Source organism: Diabrotica undecimpunctata, chromosome 2 (assembly GCF_040954645.1).
Source record: "Diabrotica undecimpunctata isolate CICGRU chromosome 2, icDiaUnde3, whole genome shotgun sequence".
NCBI lineage: Eukaryota > Metazoa > Arthropoda > Insecta > Coleoptera > Chrysomelidae > Diabrotica > Diabrotica undecimpunctata.
The window spans coordinates 25518183-25541989 of record NC_092804.1 but is presented as its reverse complement, the minus strand read 5'-3'; the positions used below and the strand labels follow the sequence as shown (position 1 = coordinate 25541989).

Here is a 23807-nt window from a genome sequence, read left to right as displayed (position 1 = left end):
AGAATTCGGGATTATCGAAAAAGCGAAAAACAGAAACCATCAGCAGGTTTATTTACCAAGTATGTGGGCCGACATCATAATGAAATCTAGTAAGAAGTTCATGGTGACGCAAATGGAGGATGATGACTTTGTGTCTTTAGATTCACTAGAACCTTACTTTAGGAAAAATGTACCAGGTATCAGTAGAATGCAGCGTATGCATTTTGTGAAAGCATATCCATACACACTGTTTTACACAGAAAGCGTCAACCTTCCTACCTTTTACCAGCTGAACATGAAGTCCTTAAGAGCTGGTCGACCTCTCAACGAATTCTCGTTATTAGCAGCAACAGGAGACAAGCCAAAAATCAAGAAACTTAAATTTGACAACTTACAGTCACTTTTGCCATACGTTCCCCCTATCTACCACGACTTCTTCAACACCTTCTTCTTCTTCTTCTTCAGCCTTCATTCATCCATTGTTGGACATAGGCCTCCTCCAATTGTTTCCACGCTTCCCTATCTTTTGCAATTCTCATCCATTGCTTTCCAGCTACAGCTGTTATATCGTCTATCCATCTCTTTTTGGGTCTTCCCACGCTTCTTTTTGTTTCTCGAGGTCTCCAGAATGTCAATTTATGAGACCATCTGTTGGTGTCTTGTCTTGCTACATGTGCTACCCATTGCCATCTCAATGTCGCTATTTTTTCCATGATGTCGGTACAACACCTTACAATATGCCTAACAATGTTCCTGCCAAAGTTAACCAGAAAGCTATTGTTCCCCCAGATGCCAAAGTGCCAGGAAACATTTTTGATAGCGAGTCAGAAACTGATTAGTTATACTTCAGGAATGGTAGTATTAAACTGATTTAAACAATTTTGTAACTCATTCTGTTAATGATTTTGTGTTAAATTACATTATTTGCACCACAGTTGTACTTGTTACTTAATCCAAATTTTCATATACAAAACAAACCCAAAGAGTTCAGTCAATATCAGGTCCTTTTTTGGAAGTCAAGGGGTACAAGTGATCACTCTTATCACCTTATCAAGGATTGTAAAATAAAGGCAAAAACACAAGATCTAAAACTTATTGTACAACGTATGTAACACTATCTTTGTATGTAACACTATCTTTGTATGTAACAAATCTATAACAAATCTATATTATAAACAGCAGGCACACGTACGCATTAATGAACACACATCAGAAGAGTTCGAAGTTAAAAGAGGAGTGCGACAGGGGTGTGTATTGTCACCACTACTATTCAATGCATACTCTGAAGAAATTATGAAAAGAGCTCTTGAGGGAGAAACAGCAGGAATCAAGGTCAATGGAACACCAATTAACAACATTAGATATGCGGACGATACTATCATAATAACAGACAACCTCCGAGACCTCCAAAAGCTAATGAACAAGATAGTTGAGTATGGAGAGGAATATGGATTATCAATAAACACCAAGAAAACCAAATTTATGAGGATATCAAAAACCCAACATAATGGTGAAAGCCTGACAATTAACGGTAGTGCTTTAGAACAAGTTGAAAACTACCACTATCTTGGCACAATAATTAATCACACAAACGAATACTCCAAAGAAATCAAAGTTCGAATAGAGAAAGCACGTACAAACTTCAATAAAATGAGAAAGGTACTTTGTGCAAGAGAACTAAAATTGGACTTGAGAGTTAGGCTGGCAAGGTGCTATATTTTCTCGACTCTGCTTTATGGGATAGAAGCATGGACACTTAACGCGTCGACTGCTAAAAAGTTGGAAGCATTTGAAATGTGGGTGTATAGAAGAATCCTGAAGATATCATGGACCGAGCATGTAATAAACAACGAAGTCATGAGAAGAATCAACAAAAGAATGGAAGTATTGGAAACCATCAAGACACGAAAGCTGCAATACTGGGGCATGTTATGCGTAATGAGAGATACAACCTACTTCAATTGATTATACAAGGAAAATCCAGGGCAAGAGAAGTGTAGGAAGAAGAAGAATCTCATGGTTGCATAACTTGAGGGAATGGTACGGATGCACATCAATTGAACTATTCAGAGCAGCAGCATCTAAAATCAGAATAGCCATGATGATTGCCAACCTCCGTCGCGGAGATGGCACGTGAAGAAGAAGAATGTAACACTCCTAAGTTATTTTAAAAAGTTTTTCATGTGTATAAAACAATTACTTATAATTTTAAAGAGATTTAAACTTAAACCTTCTTTTTCTCATTATTAATATTTAGTCACTTGTACTCCTTGGCTTCTAGGCTCCTCAATTATGAGTTTCATTTTAGAAATAATTGATTTTTTTAAGATTCGTTTACAATGAAAATATTGTTTTTTCTTAGGTAACTGATATAATTGTATATGTATTAATGTATGTGATATATGTGTTAATCGTGTTCTCTATTCTTCAGTAACTTCCAATACTATGTACTATTTTATTTCTTAAATATATCGTTGAGATAAATTCTTTATCAACAAAAGACTCTTGTGAATCTATTTAAATTTTAATGAAATTTAAAATCAAATCGCATTTCTTATCCAGGATTGTGTCCAGTAATTTTATTAATTATTAGTAATTACCAGCAAATAATCTAATTATTATTATAATCATTAGTATTACTTATTTATCCAATGGTTGCTTTTCGATTCGCCGACGACGCCATCCCTTGACTAAGGGTTAAAATTCGAGTTCGAACTTTGCTTAAAACGGTAGGGGATGGATAGAGTCGGTAATACAGATCCAGTAGTAAAAGCATTCTAGGCTAGACTCTAACAAATATCTAGTCTAGATAACGTTTATCTTTAAAATAAAAGGCTTTATTTATCTACAAATATACGACACAAACAAAACAATTAATGAATGAATTTTGTATACCAAGATGTAGATAGAGAAATTAAAATTTAAAAATTGTAATTTGTCGTGTTTATTTTGTTTTTTAATTTAATTCATTGTGTATGAGATATACGATTTATTTTTTGCATTTCTCGTTAACAAAACGATGTAAAAATGAGATATGGAATCCGTTTTTTTGCATTTTTCTTTAACAGAACTTTAGGGTTCTAAATATTTAAATCTTGTTTAAAACTTCTACTGTTGTTTCTCAATGGTAGATAAATCTTCGATAATCGTTAGCATTTAATTTTTTCGATTTAAAACCAGCGGAAAAATTACAAAATCATTCTTGCAATTATTAATCTAATTCAAAGTATCCATCATCTCCATCAAATTCTACATCAAAGAATATATAGAGATTAGAAATGTTTACAAAGAACGGAATTGGAGTACGCCAAATATATTAATTGACCACTTAAATCATTTAGAAATCACAACTTAAATGTAGCAGAATCAATAGATATGGCGAATCTTCGAACATTCAAAAGATTTACCTCATACAAAAAAAACACGAAGAGGTCAGGAGAAGAACCAAGGTGACTGACGTCATCGAAAGCATAGCCACATTAAAATGGATATGGGCAGGACACAAACGTAGAATGGTGGAGGGCTACGCAAGATAGACGAAGATAGAGGAAGATTGGAAGCATGTGAAAGAGGCCTATGTTCAGCAGTAGACTTTTAAGATCATTCTAAACCATACTATTTTCTACTTCTTCTTCTTATTTATAAGCAATTTTGCTTGTTCATTATAATTAATATATTAATACCTCTATGGAAGGGTGTCACTCCATCTTTTGCGCGGTCACCCAATACTTCTTCTGTCGATTGGTGATCTCTTGCTATTTTGACGAAACAGGTCTCCTCCATTCTGCTTATGTGGTTATTCCATTCTTTTTTTCTATTTTGGGTCCATTCATTTATACACTGTACGTTACATTTTCTTCTAATGTCTTCACTTATCTTTCGATCTCTCAGCGTATTTCCTATTATTTCCTATAAAGGCATCCTGCCAGTCTATTTTCTTTTTATACTTTATCTCTCACTTTTTTGACCAGGTCTCCATAGCTTCTTCGTCTTCTTTTTATATAGACATGACTCTGTCTGTTTGTTTTTCAATGTGCCTCCAGTAAGTAGTCGTTCCATCGTTTTCGTGGTCTTCCTACTGATCGTCTTCCTATTGGATCCGTCTCTTGCCGTCCTTACTACTCTATTTGTTGTCATTCGGCTTATATGATCGTTACATTCTACTCTTCTATTTCTTACCCAGTTCTTGATGTTCTCTATCTTGCATCTACGTCGTATATCTGTACTTCTAGCTCTGTCCCATGGTGTCAATTTTTCGTGTAAAACAAATAAGTGTTTTGATCTCTGCTGTTTCTAACATCCTTTTTGTCCTCTCTGTGTCAGGTCTTGTTTCTGCCACGTATTTCATTATTTTTCTGATGACTGTTTTGTAAATTCTGCCTTTCATTTCTTGGAATTACCCATAGCTGGACAGGGTAATTTCAAGGTATTTTATTTCCATTACTTGTTCAGTACTGATGCCATCAATTTTTATTTTACATCTGGTTGGTTTTTTGCTGATTATTGATTATTATTGATTTAGTTTTCTAAGATGAGATTGTCACATGAAATTCTTTTGCTCTTATATTAAATCTGTGGACCAGTCTTTGCCGACTATCTTCATCTTAGGCTATCAATATTGCAGCGTCTGCATAAATGAGTATTTTTATTTCTTTGTTTCCCATTCTGTATGCTGTTCCTTTGTTAAGATTTCTGATGATTTCATCCATGATTAAATTAAAGAGCATAGGGCTTAATAAGTCCCCTTGTCTTATTTCGCTGCCTATTTCTATAGGTTCTGTAAGTTGTCCATCTATTCTAACTTCCATTTCGTTGTTTTGTAGATGTTTTCAAAAGTTTTTATCATATTTAGGGGAATTAGGGGAACTTCTCTATTATACAGAAGATGAATTACATCTTTTGATTCTTACTCTGTCAAACGCTTTCTTTAAGTCAATCAGACACAGAAATGCTGGTGTATTATAATCCAGTGATTTCTCAGTAATTTGCTTTGTAACGAATATTGCATCTATACACGATCTTCCACTACGAAAACCCTGTTGTTCATCTGCTAAACTTATCCTCTGATATATTAATACTTGTAAAATTTTAGTTGTAAGTTTAAGGGTAGTATTAAACAAGTTGACACCTCTGTAGTTTTCTTTCTGTTTTTATCTCCTTTTTTTGAATAATAGAATTAGTTCGCTTGTTCTCCATCCTTCTGCTATTTTATTGTGTTTTATAATATTATTAATTAATGTTGTTAATTGTTCTGTCATTGCTGCGCCACAATATTTCAGTAATTTGTTTGGTATCCCGTCTTTCTTCTTCTTTTTTCAGTACCCTGTCCGATTATCGAACGTTGGCGATCATATTGGCAATAATTACTCTGGATGTCTCATTACATGACCGAAATATTGTAACTTTCGAATTTTTATTGTTTTTGTTATTTCTGTGCTCTTTTTCATTCGATTTAAAATTATTTCATTTCTTATTCGATCAACCCAACTTATTCGCAATACTCGTCGATAAATCCACATCTCAAAGGCATCCCGTCTTTACCTGCTGCTTTTCTGTTCCTCAGCTTTTCAAGTATTTTACGAACTTCGTGTACATTTACATTAAGTTCTTCATTTTTGTTAATTCCTAATGTTTTCGGTTCTAGCGTCGTTTGTTCTTTCTCTGCATATAGCTTTTTCATGTAGTCAATCCACGTATCCTTTTCTATGTGTTTTGGTTCCATTAGTTCCTTTACCTCCGTTCTTTGACCTCTATAAAGCGCCATATTTCCTTTTGCAGACTGTAAAAATCATGTTCTATTTCTTTTGAAAAGCGTTCCCAGTTATCTTTTTTTATTTTGCTTACAAGTGCATGTGTTTAGTTTCTAATTGTCTTGTAATTTTGATATGCCTCTTATGTTTTGGTTGACATGGTAGACATTAGCACTTTGTGGCAGAAAATTTGACAGTTGACAGCCAATTTGACAGTTCGTCAACTGTCAAATTGACTGTCACAAAGTGCCAGTGATAAACATCTATACAATCTCCCATTTTTTTGAAAACGATTTAGGTGCCTTAAGTGACACTGAAGATGGAATCAAAATCAACGGACCGACTATTAGTAATCTTCGCTATGCTGATGATACAGTCATAATAGCTGATAGCCAAGAAGCGCTACAACGACTAATAGATAGAATAAACACTGAACACGATATATGCAATTAAATATACGAGTAAACAATAAGAACATCCAAAAGGCCCCAAGTTCAGATATCTTGGTAGTTGGCTAACTGAAGATCTAGATCCAGACATAGAGATACGTAGCAGGATTGAGTAAGCCAGAACAGCATTTCCTAATATGAGAACCTTGTTAAGCAACAGCAGCCTTAACTTAACGCTTCGATATCGAAATTTTTACATTTACTCCATACTGCTATATGGTGTAGAAACCTGGACCATAAAGTCCAATGTGATGAACCTATTGGAAGCCTTTGAAATGTGCATATTTAGAAGATTACTTAAAATTCCCTGGACAGATCACACAACAAATGTCGAAGTATTCAACTGAAATGGCAGAGAGAACTGCTGCCAATAATAAAAAGAAGAAAAACTGCACTATCTGGGTCATATATTTCGAAATTCCAAGTGCCAGTTCTTAAAGCTTATTATGGAAGAGAAGATAGAAGGAAAACGCGGCATCGGAAAAAAGAAATTCTCATGGCTTAAAAACAAGGGATTAAACAAACCTCGATGCCCATGCACTCGAGCCACACAAGACCGAGAGGAGTATGCCAGAATTGTCTCCAACATCCACTAATTGGATAGGGTACCATAAGAGGAAAAAAACGATTTCCGGATTGGAAATTGAAATCTCAAAAACAAATGTAAAATATAATTTTAGTTACAGTCAATGGTGGTTTAGTCCCACGTAAATACAATATTGAACTTTTTAATAAAATATTAATTACATATCAAGTAAGCAAGCAGACTCGGACTCTCTTAGCTTTATCCGAAATTTTGAATTATTCATTATCAAAAAAAAAAATAACCTGCAACTGTGTAAGTTTTCGTCCGATCAGTTAATTTGGGGACCTCGCACAGGCTGCTTAAATTTGAAATAAAATCAGGGATTAAAATATGTTGTTTGTTTTTAGAACAACTTTTCTTTGGAATGTGTAACACAAACTCGGAAAAATATCTATTCTATGTAAAATTTCCCGCTTGATACGATAGTGCTGCCACATAACTTTTTTCGAGTCTTCCTTAAGATCCTAAAATATTTTGGGCTAATATTCACTTTATCGAAATAAGTCGGCAAATCTCAGACAGGTTGTCTAAGACAAACTTTTTATTAAAAAACATTTTAAATAAACAAATTATGATCTTTAAAATTATTCATGATCATTGTTCTTGATTAATGTCAAATTAATAAAACCAAATTAACCATATTCTGAATTCTGTACCTTATTTAATGATAGTGTGACAAATGATTATTGCTAAAAAGGTATTATAACAAATAAGTTACCTTATAAATAAAAAATCTATACATTTACACACACACTAAGGAAACACGTATGTTCTTATTCAACACATTACTTAGTTAACATTTTTAACAGTCATTCTTTGTACTAATTTAAAATATTTTACAGAAAAATCGGCTGTGTGCATACATAACGGCCAGCGAAATAGTAACACTAGCACATAATTTACAAAAGTCTACGGTTTTTTTAGTTCTGGGAATTTTTTAGTAAACAAATCAAGCGCGTGCATTGGCGAGTAAGTCCGAGCAATGTTGCCAGTATTATTCAATTAAGTAATGATCGTTTTTTGAAGCGACGTTTCTATACTGGCGTTGTATTACTTTTGTCTCTATAGTAAAATGCTGAGATGAGCGTCACAATAAATACAGACAATAAATAAGAAGTAAAAAATTAAAAGAATATTTTTCAATAAAAGATTCGATTCGTAACGGTTGTCAAAATTTAAGTCATAAATGTCATTCAATTAATAACAATATTGAATTGTCTGTTTAAATTTTTATGACACTTCTTATTTTAAAATTATTTCATGTAAATACAATTATCGACGATATCAAAAGAGTCGCAGGACCAATGTGGAAACGCCTAGCACACAACAGGGATGAATGGCGAGAAATGGGAGAGGCCTTTATTCGACAATTCGGATAGAAAAAAGGGCTAAAAAAAAAAAAAATACAATTATTTTTAAACAACTTATTTAGTTTATATAATAATTAAATTTATTATCAGACGTAAATCTTTAGTTATATTTTATTATTATTTAAATATTTTGTCTGAATTTGATAGGTCTGTCAGAAGAAACAACGTATGTTTTGCTAATACGTAAGCAGGTGGCGTTAGGAGCAAGCATAATAATTTATTGAATTATTTTATTATAATATAATTTGTTTAAAATATTTACAAAGATTATTACAAACAGGTTAACAATTAAATTTGACAGATATTAACCAGTAGAACAAGCCGGATTTAGAAAAGGGTACAGCGCCTGTGACCATTTATATACTTTAAAAATCCTAATAGAAAAAGACTAACGAATACAATCTCCCATTATGTCTGATTGATGTCATATTTACGAACAAGCTGAAATGATAGTGACGTTGGGTAATGGAATCGAAACAAGACCAGTAAAAATCAACCGAGGAGTAAGACAAGGAGACACAATATCTTCTTGATCGGTTACGTCTTTCACAAATTCTACTATTCAAAAAAGAAGATAAAAATAAAATAAGTAAAAATACTACCCTAAAACTTACAACTAAAATTTTAGGTGCTAATAAATTAGAGGATAAGTTTAGCAGATGAACAACAGGGTTTTCGTAGTTTACAGATGCAATATTAGTTATAAAACAAATTACTGAGAAATCACGAGAGTATAATAGGCCAGCATTTCTGTGTCTGATTAACCGAAAGAAAGCGTTTGAGAGAGTAAGACTCCAAGATGTAATCCAATTTTGTATAATAGAGAAGTACCAAAACAACAAAATGGAAGTCAGAATAGATGGACAACTTACAGAACGTATAGAAATAGACAGCGGAATAGGACCAGGGGATTTATTAAGCCCCATGCTCTTCAATTTCATCATGGATTAAATCATCAAAAGCGTTAACAAAGAAAGAGGGTACAGAATGAAAAACAAAGAAAAACATACTCTGTTACGCAGATGACGCAATATTGATAGCCCAAGATGAAGATAGTCTGCAGAGACTGGTCCACAGATTTAACATAAGAGCAGAAGAATTTAATATGACAATCTCATTTCAGCAAACTAAAACAATAGTAGTCAGCAAAGAATCAACCAGATGTACAATATAAATTGATGGCATTAGTATTGAACAAGTAATGGAAATAAAATACCTGGGAATTACACTGTCTCGCTATGGACACCTGGACAAAGAAGTGAGAGATCAAGTGCAAAAAGCAAATACACTGGCAGGATGTCTTAATAACATTATATGGCGAAACAGACACATTAACACTGAGATGAAGTCAAGAATTTATAAAGCCAGTGTAAGACCAATAATGACATATGCCTCAGAAACAAGACCCGACACAGGCACAACGCAAAGACTACAACAAAGCTATCCGTATTTTGCATCTGCTCTGAAAAGGTCAAGTAAGCTGCAACCATACCATTCTTGAGGGATTCTTAGCCAGAAAATCCTCATTAGGCCAATAGTTCTCTTTCTTTTAAGAGAGTTTAAGCATCTGTCTATAACACCACATCTCAAAAATGTTTCTAACTTCTTTATTTGTTTTATCTTTTATTTCCATCTCATACAACAAAAGAAATAAAACGTAACATTGGAATGCTCTTATACGTAATTTTATATTAACGTCACGATGAGTACGAATCTTCACATAACGAAAAAAACTCTTACTTATCTTACAAAAGCTTTCATTGCAATTTCAACGCATGTTCTTATTTTTTAAATTTGTTTTCTCTTCTTATTTACCCAAGTTCCTAGATATTTATAGTAGTTAACCTTTTCTTTCTGTTTTTCTTCGGTGGATATCTCTCGGTATATGTCGCTTTATAAAAATCATAAACTTGATTTTCTGTACGTTTATTTCTAATGTGTGCTGAACACTACATCCATTTGCTCTATTTACTAAACATTGTAAAGTATCTAGACTGTTAGCCAAAATAACGGTGTCATCTGCAAATCTATTGTTTAAAAATTTTTTAATACATTGCTAAAATTGCAATAAAAATCCTTCCCTAAATTAAAAATGGAGACAACAGAGACACCTGTCCAATGCCTTGATTACCCTTTGAAAATCAATAAAACAAACATCTTCTTCTTCTTTGAGTACCTTGCCCAAGTTTTAGGCGTGGGTAGCTTCCATGACGATTTGCCGATATCGTTCTCGATCTTACGCGAGATCTTACAGTCCATTGTCGAAGGTTTCGGAGCCATGAGTATTTCTTCCTACCAATTCCTCTTTTTCCGTCGATCTTTCCGTTGAGTATCAACTGCATTATCCTGTATCTGCTTCCTCTCATTATATGCCCCAGATATTCGAGTTTTCTCTTTTTTGTCATCTTTATTAAGTTGCCTTCACCTTGACCTACGCTGTTCAAGACTTCTCTGTTTGAAATGTGTTTAACCCATGATATTCTGAGCATTCTACGATATCACCACATTTCGAAGGCTTCTATTTGTTCAATATGTTAACCTTTATAATCCAGGTTTCACATCCATACAGTAATACAGGATACACATAACATTTTAGGAACTTAATTCTCAGCTGTAAGTTCAGCTCAGAATTGCTCAGAATAGATCTAAGTTTCATAAATTATTCTCTTGCAATTTCTATACGAGTTTTAATTTCTTCATCCGGATTTAGTGTCTCGTTTATCCAACATCCTAGATATTTAAAATGGTTAACTTTTGTTATCGGTTGGTAGTCTGTAAAAGTTAAAATTTGCAGCTATAATCTAAGTATTAACCTTCGAGTTTTATCGGCAAGTTGTTATATTTTTTCAGTACGAGTATATGGAGTAGAACCGTGGGCTTTAAGTGACGCTATGCTTAAACGTTTGGAAGCTCAGACGAATGCGAAAGATGAGCTAGGTCAGCAGAACCAGAGATGAAAAAGTTCTTATACGGCTGAACCAATGAACAAAACTGGCCAATATAATAAAAACATACAAGGTGAAATACTTCTGTTACACAGGGTTATTGTCATTGCATCTGATCACAAAGGGAAATATCCAAGGTAAACGTGATCCTGGTAGAAGGAGAACATCATGGTATTAAAACCTAACTCTACGATATTGATATGAAGTAAGTATCCTACTGCCCTACAGTTTCTCTAGATTGTAAGTTGTTAGAGCTGTATCGTCAGCATATCTAAGATTAATAATAGGAATACTATTTATTTTGATACCCTTTTCCTTTTCTTGTATGAGTTGAAACATGTTTTCTGCTATATTTAAAAAAAATGAGGAGAGACTACAACCCTGCCTTAACTCTTTGCTTATTTTCATTTGTTCTGTGCAGAAATTAACGATGTCTAGTCCTGCGTTTTATTTTGGGTATATAGACATTCTCGTGTCTTTGCCATCGAGCCAATCTGTATTACTACCACCTGCCTTACGTTGGCCAGTACAGGTCCCAATCATGTTAAGAATTAAACGTTTTTTATCAATTACCGAATCTTCTTCTTCTTCTTGTAGTGCCTATCCATTTCGGATTGGCTGATTGAATCCTTTTTCGTTAGCATTCCTTCTTTCAATTTACTGTTCCTTTTTAGAGATCATCATACATTTTGTTTACTTAATGTTTAGTAAAAGTCCATATCTCTAACTCACTTCTGTGATTCTATATATTAACTCCTGGAGGGCTTCATAACTGTCAGCGAATATCACCGTGTCATCCGTGTATCTGATGTTATTTACACATTCTCCGGTAACTCGAATTCCTGCTTTAACCTCCCCTACTGCTTCTTGAAAGATTTCCTTAGAATACATGTTAAACAGCAAGGGTGATAGTATACATCCCTGTCGGACCCCATGTTTGATTTTGGTATCATCGGATTCTTCTGCCTCTGTACGGATAGACGATATTTGATTACCGAATGCTATGTACAAATTACAATGTACAAATAGCTAGTACTTATTAGTAGAATTAAAATAACGTCCAGTATAATTCACCAGTATTGATATAATAATATTGAAAATTAAAAAATTTCATATTTATTTTTAAAACTTATACTGCAAATAGTTTTTTAGTTTTTGCATGGACGTAGAAAAAAATAAATTTGTACTGGACCTATTGTCCAACACGATCTTCACTTACTTTTTGTAGTTTTATTTACATTGTAACGTTATAAATGTTACATGTTACATGTTATAGTTATTTTTCTTCTTTAAATTTTATTTATTTGTAATTTTCAATTTTGTTTTACTATTTTTCTTATGAAAATAGTTCGCTCTCAACATTTCTATCAACTAAATATTTTGTTCAATTGTTATTCTTTAATTTAAATCTTTAATTATTTTAGACCAAATCTCATTCGCGCTTCCCCGTATACTAAATTTCATTTAATTCTAACTAGTTAATAACCAAACTAAACGATGAATACAGAGCGTTATCGAAAGAAATCAGAAGACAGTGTCGCAAAGACAAAGCTGAATACATCTCTCAAATATGCAGAGAGATAGAGGAATATGGCTGTCGAAATGAACCGAGGGATTTATTTCACAAGATCAAACTCCTTGCCAGAGAATTTATATCTCAAACATGGTCTGTAATAGATAAGGAATGCTAGTAAAATCTTGTTGCATATCATTAAAAACAGAATAAAAACCTATATACATTAACAAATAACTCAGGAATAAGCGGGGTTTGTAAAAGGTAAAGGTACACGTGAACAAATCCTGATCCTGAGGCAACTCATTGAAAAGTCTAGAGAATTTCAAGTACCTATGATTATATGCTTCGTTGACTACCAAACGGCATTTGATTGTGTATGCTGAATAAATCTGTGGTCCATTTTAATAGAAATGGGCACACCAATGCACCTGGTGACAAAATCTGTACCATTCCAACATAGCACCAGTACGACTAGATCAGAAGTTCACAAACCAATTCAAAACGTAGAGAGGTGTTAGACAAGGATGCGTGTTATCACCTGACTTATTCAATATTTATGGTGAACATGTCATGAGGATGGCTTTAGAAGGATTAGCCGGTGGAGTAACAGTGGCTGGTAAGAAAATCTCCAATTTAAGATTTGCTGGTGACACTACTTATAGCAGCAAATGAGCAATCTCCTGCGAAGAGTTGAGTACGAAAGCAATAAAGTTGGTCTGAAAATCAATAAAGCTAAGACCAAAATAATGGATTCCACACTATTCGACTGACTAACATGGTACAGGAATACCAGATAGTGGACAGTTTTGTCTATCTCGGGTCTAGTATAACTAACGATGATAACTGTGAAGCAAAAGTTCGGAGACGTGTTGGTATGACAAAAAATGCGATGAGTGCCTAACTAAAGTTTGGAAAGACAGATATATCTCTCAAAATATCAAGATGAGACTGGTGAATGCCCTTGTACTCTCAATATTTCTATACGGGGCGAGCGCCAAAAAATTAATGCCTTTGAGATGTGCCAAAAAATTAATGCCTTTGAGATGTGGTGCTGGAGAAGAATGCTGCGCATACCTTGCACAGCTCATAGGATAAACTTTTCCATTCTAAACCACTTCGAGATTTAAAAAAGCCTGTTCAGAATATGTCTACAACATATTCTGCAATTTTTTCCAAACGTTCCAAGGAGAAGAACAAAAGGATGATCACCAATTAGATGGTTCGACCAAATTAAGAATTCAGCCGGAAACATTCTGCGAAGCTCTCAGAGCAGCTGAAGATAGAGACCAATGGAGAAAAATTGTTAGGAATAATGGAAGAAATCACGATCCTCAGTAATAGGGAAACGACAAGAGAGAGAGAGAGAGTTATTAACTACTGCATATATTACACTTGCTACTACAGCCTACATTTATCTACATATAAAGCTACCATCAGCTCTTCTCCAAAAGTGACACTATTTGTATTAGCTTTAAGTTTATTTTTATATTTATTTTATCGTTAAGATAAGGCAAGATTTACTCACTGCATTTTGGTTTTTTTTATATTTAATAAATATGATTAGTTAGTACAATCTTTTATTTGTCCCTGCCAAATATCTCATCGTACAATTTGCATTAAAAATTCACATCTAAAGTGTCGTTTTATAGTTACACGCCTGATGTCGTTCTATTTTTAAACAACTGGATCCAACTATCTAGGTGGTTGCTTTATTGTTATCATTGGCGCCTAACGTGGGGCTCCAACAGCTGGGATAACTATCATAAAATACTTCGTCACGTGTTATATTTGTTGTAAGTGTCTTTATTTAAATATAATTGTTTTTGTCTTTATTCCTTTTGTTTCAACAATTTTAATTCTCCAATTGTTCAGAAGATCAATTTTCGAATTTATTTCTCATCGATTTTTTAAAAACACTTGATATTTCAAATTGTTCAACTTGATCCGGTTTGATGAACATTTGATGTTTTTTTTTCACTTTTTCTGGATAACTGCTTTATTTTCGGGATAGGGAAAAACACAAGGAGAATGAAAAACAAGGTACGAGTTCCTTAATAATATTTATGTGTATACATATACATACATAAACAACAATTCATATTTTGAACACAACAAGTAAAAAGTACAATTCAAAAGAAAAATAGATACAAAAAATTTTCAAAAAACAGAATTTTTATTTCTAACCACAAACGTGACTAAATAATAAATAGTATTAAAACTTTTGCCAGCCTATTCCATAACAGGCAAATATACACTGAAAAAAATAACATTATCTTACAAGCATTTGACGAACGTATTATAATATTTAAAATCGTATGCAGTAAGTAACCACTCGAATATATTTAGTAAGGAGGGTAAAACATTTACGTTCGATGTTTATAATAATTTTAAGTTTTAATGTGAAAAGTTTAATTTAGAAATAATAACTGTCTTGAATAATAGTCAACAAAGATTTTAATTTAGTGTTTTTAGGTGTCAGTAAACTGTATCTTAAGCAGCCTATTCGTATTATTGCAAATCCTCCGGAAAAGTTTGTTTTACTTATAAGATATAATTAATAAAAAAAAAACATGTATGGCCAAAAATTACTTTGCCAAAAATAGGAATATCAACATTTTACAATCAACTATATCTAGTACACAGAATAAACCATGCCCGTTCTTAAAAACAGCCCCCCAATTGGCACAAAATTTAGAACTCTTGATTACTCGTGCACAAGTACGACATATATACTATAACAGTATTAAGGTAGTGATTAAGTTTAAAAGTAAACTACATAAAAATATTTTTAATGCTTTAACTCGCCAATCTATTTCAGTGCATAGAAAAAAATTCAGAGTAAGTTAAAATTTCTATTAATTTGTATGAACAAATAAGTATTTAGAGAATTATTAAGAAAAAACATGAAATAGTTGCGGGCAATAGAAAAACGAGTTAAATAGGAAGCAGAAACCTTTCGTAGATACAATAATATATTATTTTTATAATTAATTTAGGTGATAATGCTGAATCTTCTAAAAGTGAATCGGAAATCGACGGCAGTGCATTTGAATATAATCCTGTATAAATAGATTATATTTATTAAAATCGTATTCACTAATAATTGATTGGTGATTTATTTATAAATTTATAAATTTTCTTTTTCTCACAAATTTTTAGGTAAATTTAACATAAATGAATGTAATTAGATAGCCAAAAAACCATATTATAATATAAATAATCGACAACTTTTCAACTTGTTTATATTATGACCCGAAGCGCGACTCGAATAAAAGTTTACATTTCTTTTTTCCGAATACTTTCTTAATCTAACACATATCGTTGGTATGTGCAGCATGCTGATCTTCCACCGGTTATGTCTCATTATGTGTACTGTACAGTATTGTAAAATATATGACTAAAACATAAAAATAATATTTTTGGTTAAAAATTTATTTTTATTTTTAAATAAAATTATATTAAAAAATACTTTAAAAAAACTGATAAAAACAAATATTAAGAAACAAAACAATTTGGAGTCAAAAAAGTTCCTAAAAATTAACCTTCACTCTGATTGTAAGAATTTGTTTTCTCAGTGTATATAAGTTAAGTTAAAACAACGGCCAACTCGAGATCATCCTTTCAAACAGCAAATCGTTGGCTAAAAGGTATCAAAAAAATAAAATAAAAACAGATGAATAGCTTCAAATTTCCTATTCTAACAATTCTTCAGAATACTTTAAATTTTTGATAAAATAAAAGTTCTAGTTAATTCTCCTATGAATATACAAAGTCGAAGGTAGGTGATTTTAATACATATTTTTCATTTTTCAAATGGTATTATCCTTATCCGTTATTAGTGAGAAGTACCTGATGTATTCTTCAAAATACAATTTACTGTTAGATACTGTAGGATTTTTTTGATTGTAAAGATTTTAAAGAAAAATAAAAGTCATTTTAAAGTTCCAAAATATTAAACCTAGTTTACTCACCATTCTCAAGGCAACGTTTATGGCGGGACTGCAATAATAGTAAGAAATAGTCACCATGAAGTAAACAAAACTAGAAAATTAAACATACAAGCCACCTCGATATCAATAGAAGACTGGCATGGACAACTGATCTTATCTGCTGTTTATTGCCCATCAAACAAACCAATAAATATGACAATAGTGTCAGCTTACGTCAGACCACATGATCCGATTTTTAACGAAGATTTGAGCCTAATACTGAACTCAGAAGAGCCAACTATAATTATTGGAGACCTAAATGCTAGATCTCCCAATTGGTTTGACAGGACGACCAACCGAAACTGAAGATATCTCTGCAACCATCTCGAGAACAGACCGAACACACATGTCATCGGACCAACAGAACCGACATGTTTCCACGGAGAACTCCCTACGTATCTTGACATTGCAATCCTACACAACGTGGGTCAACAATACGAGATACACTCTCTAAATGAAGGCGATTCGACACATAACCTAATCGTCCTGACCCTGGGTGCATTAGAATTGAACTATTTGCAGCCCCACAACAGAAAGAAGACAAGTTGGCCAAACTTCAGCATTATCAATGGGAATCAAGGATCACAAACACATATGGCCGAACTCTACTCACAAGTACCGTGCCAAATAGTACTCTATTCACAGGTCAACCTACCAACTGGCCTACTAACAGCCGGATAAAATACTGCATCTCATTGAATTCTGTGAGCTGTGTGTGTGTGTGTTGAATTCGCTTTTATTTATTTAAACATAGAACCATCATTTGATTTGTCTTCTGATCACCCTGCCTTCTTTATAGGTGTGAACACAGATGCCGCGTCAACAGTTTTCCAACCTTAACCAAAAAAATGACAAACTGAAACATATTTAATTAGTTGGTCTTGGAGTTAATTAACTTAACCTGCCATTTAAATAATGGATTATTATAAATATAAATGGATCTTGTTCGTGAGGTCATAATTCTTAACGTAAATTCAATATGTGAAATATAACGAGGAATATCTGAAAACAAATAACTAACCAGAATTAAAAAATAACAAGTATTTAAAATATGACGAACTAAAAAAATAACAAGTATTATAAAAAGATGAGACTAACCACATACAAGTTAAACAGAAGAAGATTTTGTGATTATTAAGAGAAGTATATTTAGCAGACGACAATAGTTTTAGTTTATATTTTATATAGGTATACTCATAATTTTACGAAGTACACGAGGTAAAGTTAAATAATCTTGTTTTTTCGTTACACACACTGTCGTTACAATCAGAATTTTCAGTCAATATAACTCTGAATTTATTCTATATCACTTGCCTTAAAAGCTTATAGTGCCTTGGATGCGAGTGGTTTAGCTATGATTTAGCCCTACACCAGCCATAAACAGAAAAATTACAAACGTATCAGTATAAAATCCAAAATGGATTTGAGACTGGAGAATTGGAATTGGAATTCATGAGTGAATTATGATCGCCGATAGATAAGTTATATGGTAAGAGATGGATAGCTTAGTGACATTCATTATATCATACATTCATTTATACCATGAAAGGTTAGAAAATCAATAATTCCTTTTTGTATGGTCAAACGTATGGCCTTATAGATGGCCGTATAGATTAAATATGCTTAAACAATGTCTTAACATTTAGTAATTTGCATATTTTAACAAGAAAAATATACCTATATATAGTAAATCTGTCCGTTACATATAAAATCAGGAAACAAGCACAACTTTCTAAGTTATATGGACAAAGGAAATTGTAATATAAAAACATTCCTTTAACATATTTTCTGGTAATGTTTTCTTCGTATGTTTGTATGTAATTATAAAATCATCTACCTTTTACCGTTTTAAAAATTGAAATATGTACATCAGTGTAATTAAGTGTTGATCTTCTTACTATTCCATATTTAATAAATACATCTGACACTTGACAAGTTAGTATAATGGTTTGTAATAATTACAATATTCATGAAATTCGGATTTCTAGAGAAGTCTTTCCAGTATATTACAACAGTTTATTGATAATATAGACAACGCACCAAATCTTTACTCTTACGCCAAAAAAATATAAAATGGGTTTCAAAATTGAACATGTCATAGATATTTCTAACTTAAGCTGCTGCACTAATAATTTAACTTTGCGTAGAGATAGTGCAAGCACTCCTGACCACGGCGCAGTAGACGAAATTTGGTTTAGTCCCCACTTCCATGCAAAACGCATTGTACTGTGCACTGTATAATTCCACTTACAATAGAACCTTTCTGCCTTTACGTGAATTTGACTCCGCCTTCGCGCAGCTCCATGGTCAGGAGTGTTTGTTTTACCTATACCCATGTATGGATGTTTTATAGTAAGAGAGCTTGTAGGATTACACTTTCCCATGGATTATATATTTATTAGTTGTACATAAAATTGTTCAAAGTGATTTTGTATGAAAATATTTACCATATTCTTTTACAAAAATCATAAATTGATATTAATATCATTGGTATATCAATAAAAATTTAAAAATTAATAAAATTAATTTGAAAATGTGCCTAAAATTACTTTATGACCTATCGTAGAGTCATTAAGATAGGAAATTTTGAAATACACAGTCTTTTACGCAAAATGTATGATAGTCTTCCAAAACAGAAACCAAACTAGAGCGATATATACCTATATATCTAAAACTGGAAAAAATAAAATTAGTTATAAAGCCAAAAGTAATCGGTGTAAATATCACCAATCTAAAATAAAACTCAGATTACTACCAAAGGAAAATCGATGAAATAGTAGATGATCAAATCGACAGCTCTCAATTAATAAAAGGCATCCCTGATAGTGACAAAGAAATCGGAAGTGCGCAACAAGAAAAAGAACATAGGAAACTGTCTGATAAAACCACAAGAAAGCTAAAACAAAGAAAGGAAATGAAAGTAAGGAGCAACATATAGAGAATACAATACAAAGAACTTTGTAAGAAAATAAAAAATATATGAAGGAGAACATAGGAAAATAGAATGAAAGACTGGTGGAAAATGCAATCAAAAACAGGAAAAACTATAAGAAAACAAGATCATTAATTATGAGGAAAAAGCAACTCGTTGTTTTAACAAACTAAAACACCTAGAGTATAGACAGAAATGAAATAATACAACTCGTAACTAAATTTTACAGTGAATTATACAAAGCCCCTGAAACATTTGAAGAAGAACCCAGTAACCAAGAAGATATACCAGAAATCCTTTCGAAAGAAGTAGAATTGACAAAATCAAAAATGAAAAGCGGTACAGCAGCTGAAATATATGTAAGAACAGTAGAACTATTTAAATACGCTGGCAAAAAAATATGGAAAATCTTACTAGGCATATTTGCGAACTATCTAAGATCAAGATACATACCAGACCACTGGAATACAGCAAACTTAACTCTTATTCATTAGAAAGGTATCAAAGAGGATATTAAAAGCTACGGACCTGTATCTACTAACAATCATTTACGAGATATTCACAAAGAACAGATTATCAAACGCATTAGATGCATAGGTAAGAAAACAAGCTGGCTTCACATAAGTGGAATCAGTAAACTCAGAGAACTAATAAGTAGAGTTAAAGAATATGACGTAACGCTAGCCTGAACTTTTATAGACTTCGAGAAGGCTTTCGATTCTATATATCCCAAGATAATAATAGAAGCTTTGACCAACCAAGGCATTGACACCTATACATAGAGACTTTAGCGAATACGAAAGCAAAAGTTGAAGTAAAATTGTATGAAAACAATCCAGAATTTTCCAACACCAGAGGCGTTCGACAAGGGGCAGCAATATTATCAAAGCTCTTCACAGGAACTCTAGGAAATATATTTAGCAAAATGAACTGGCCGAACAAAGGTCTCTTCATTAATAAAGAATACCTCAGTCATCTAATCTTTGCAAACGACATGGTTCTGATCGCTAATCATTCTGTAGAACTACAAGAACTTTAAGCGACTTTTAGCAATAAAGTTGGCCTAAAAATTTTCTTGGCAAAAACAAAAACCCTGTACAATGAGCTGGTGGATGTCCAAGATGTAATAGTAAACAACACTGCATTTGAGACAGTAGATGAGTATGTTTATTTGAGACCATTAATACATAAATAAACTCCCAGAAATCAACAAAAGAATGAAATTGGCTTGGGTATCTTTTGGTAAGAATTCTGTAATCAAATTCAGAATGCTACTTCACCTGAGGAAAAGAGCATTTGATCGTTATTACTAACGTAATATCATAATATACAGCTGCAAAACTTGGACATTAAAGAAAAAGATAAAGATAATAAAGTCACTCAAAGGTCAATGGAGCAAAGCGAATTACACTGTTGTATACAAGAGGCGTCAAGAGATCAAGACGACGTCCAAACTCGTTTACAATAAATAAATTAAAAGAATATGTCTCTAAAATTTAAACATTAAAATGAAAATTGAGTTCAAGATCTAACAAATAAATAAATATAACAAAATGTCAAATCATTTCAACTAATTTGTTTCAAATACTTTGTAAAACAGTTTACAGCATAGTAAATGATTCGTTCAATTACTACAAATATTTTATTATCGGTTCAGTCATAAAACTATAAATAATATAATCCTTTCAACTTTGTTAATTGCAAATAATGTCGACAAGCTATGGTCATTTTTTAGATTCAGTTCAGTTCAGCGCTTTACAGATGACGGCTCGCTGAATCCCAATTAATCGATAAGTAAATAATCAACGAAAATGTTGACTTGTGTTACCATAATATCTACCCATTTCTCAAGAAACCCATTTGTTTTATTTTTTAGGTGAGGTTTCGTTGGTACGCTTGCACTAATACACCAAGCCGAAGAAATCGAAACGAAAAAAGTGTAACGAAAAATCTTGCATCAACCGTATACAACAAGCCACAGATATACAGGTACCTAAAATGTATTTTTTAACTATTTACAACAAAATTTGCAGGATATAGTTCAGAGATTGACTGCACGCTCGTACAAAACCGCTCTGGGAATAAAGGGAATAAATAAATCATCTTCAGTGAAAATAATGGTAGTGTTATTCATTAGATAAAAAGTGATTTTTAAGGTAAACAGTTTATGCTCACTGATACGTTACAAAACATTGATAGTAATGTGTGAGGAACTTGTTATATAAAAAATAACATATAATATAAGACACTTATCCAAATATTACCATTATTTTCATTAAAATCTAATACTTTTCCATCCGCATCACACATTCTCGTACAAATCTTATAATTAAATTACCTTATAGTTGAGCTCGAGTCCCAGGCATTCGCTTTCGTTCCAGTCCAAGCGTGCAAATCGCTCCAGTACTAGAAGAAATTAAAATTAACACAGGAAAATTATGGCTGCCTTATTTTTATCTCTATACCTGCAATAATTTACTATACATTGAACTACAGGCAACATTGATTACAGTAAACATAGTGTATGCGGGATTAAGATTGTGCTTTGAGTTTTAGAGGAAAATGTTGACATGAGCTTTTGTAAACCGTAATTGACGTTTGTCACAATATCAATAGTAAAGCATGTTATATGTAAAGATAGAGTTAGTATGATTGTGTAACCAAAATAAAACTAAAAAGAACAAAAATATTAAAGAATTTAGGTCTCGGTAAAAAAAGTAAAGTATTAGACAAAGACACGAACAAAAAATAACTGTTTATATTAAATAAAATTGAAAATGTAATACAAACTAAAATTGGGAAAGGTGATAACTAAAGATAATATCTAGCAACCTGAAAGACACAAAACTTGCTATAAAAAACAAATAATAACTGTTATAAATGACAATAATAACCTGATTATATAATTATTAATAATCAACGATTACACCATGGATCGGGTAGCAGTACATCAGATGAGTTTCAAATCGAAACTGGTCAAAGACAAGGTGATCCACTTTCCCTTTGTTTTTCAACTTCCATTTAAAACGCGCTGTTAGAAAAGCGTATCCAGAATTAACATATATGGCTTTGCTGCCCAGGCATCAAAGGTACTGTGAGCTTTTGCTGACAATATTAACACAATTGCATAATCAAATACTGCAAAGAATTCAAATACTTGGAAGTAGTGATAACAGCTAAAAATAGTTATAAAAATGTAGAATTGCTCTCAAAGGCAAAAAACAAAGTAAAACTGTAACAACGTAGGGAAGTGAGACGTGAACACTGAGCCAACGTGAAACACAAAATTATTAGTCGTAGAACGGAAGACCTTCCGGACGATATTTGGGCACTGTAGAGACGAGATAACAGGAGAATGGAGACAAAGACATAACCATTAATTCCAAGGCTTCATGGAGAAGAAAACATAGTAGGATACTTTAAGGCAAATCGAATAATATGGGCAGAACATGTCTGAGATCGAATGATAAAAGACTACTAAATACAACCTTCTGGGAAAGCCTCGACGGCAGAAGGTCAGTTGGTCGCCCAAGAAAAGATGAAAAAAAAAACAGTTATGACTGATCTACGTAAGTTGGGGGTGCAAAAATGGAAGATTGCTGCACAAGACCGGCAAGAGAGGAGGAAAATAGTAAACGCAGTAAAGAGTTACTTCAAGTTGTAGAGCCAAGAAAGAAAGAAAGAAGAAGAATCATAGAACGAGCAAAGAATTATCCAAAACAAGGTATATTCAATGCGAGTTATATCCAACATATAATCCTAATTTATCCCTTTACAATTTTCACCACTCTAGGCCACTGAAAAAGGCGTTAAAAGGTAATCATTTTCAGTCGGACGAAAAAGTACAAAATGTAGTAAGAGAATTCCTCGAGCAACAGTGACAAGGACTCTTTAAGCAGAGTATACATCGGTTCGTCATTCTGGGACAAAAATGGGTTTTAATCCAAGAAAAATTATACGGAAATGAAGTTTCGGCCTTAAAAAGGTCTATCAAAAGATTAAAAGTATTGAAAAGTGGATGTATAGACGCTTGTTAAAGATTTATTGGACTAAATGTGAAACAATTGAGCCTCATGCAGGAACCACCTGAGCTGATAATTACTATTCAAAAGAAAAAATTAGAATATTTTGACCATGTAATGAAAAGAAAGAGATATATGTCCTATTTGCAGCTGATTATACAGGGTAAAATAAAAGGAAAGAGATTAATACCAAGACGAGAAATCTTATGATTAAGAAACTTATGTGAATGATTTCGCTGAATCAACATTTAGTATCACAATTACAGCTT

The 23807-nt window shown here is 32.7% G+C and overlaps 1 long non-coding RNA gene across 1 annotated transcript in view; it reads left to right on the top strand.

The window, feature by feature from the left end:
• The window catches only part of LOC140434364 (uncharacterized), a 90529-nt gene extending 67476 nt beyond the window's left edge, over positions 1-23053 (top strand). Inside the window, exon 2 of the long non-coding RNA XR_011950046.1 lies at positions 21393-23053. This is a non-coding gene — a long non-coding RNA (uncharacterized lncRNA). The remainder of the gene's footprint in view (positions 1-21392) is intronic.
• Positions 23054-23807: the final 754 nt, after the last annotated feature.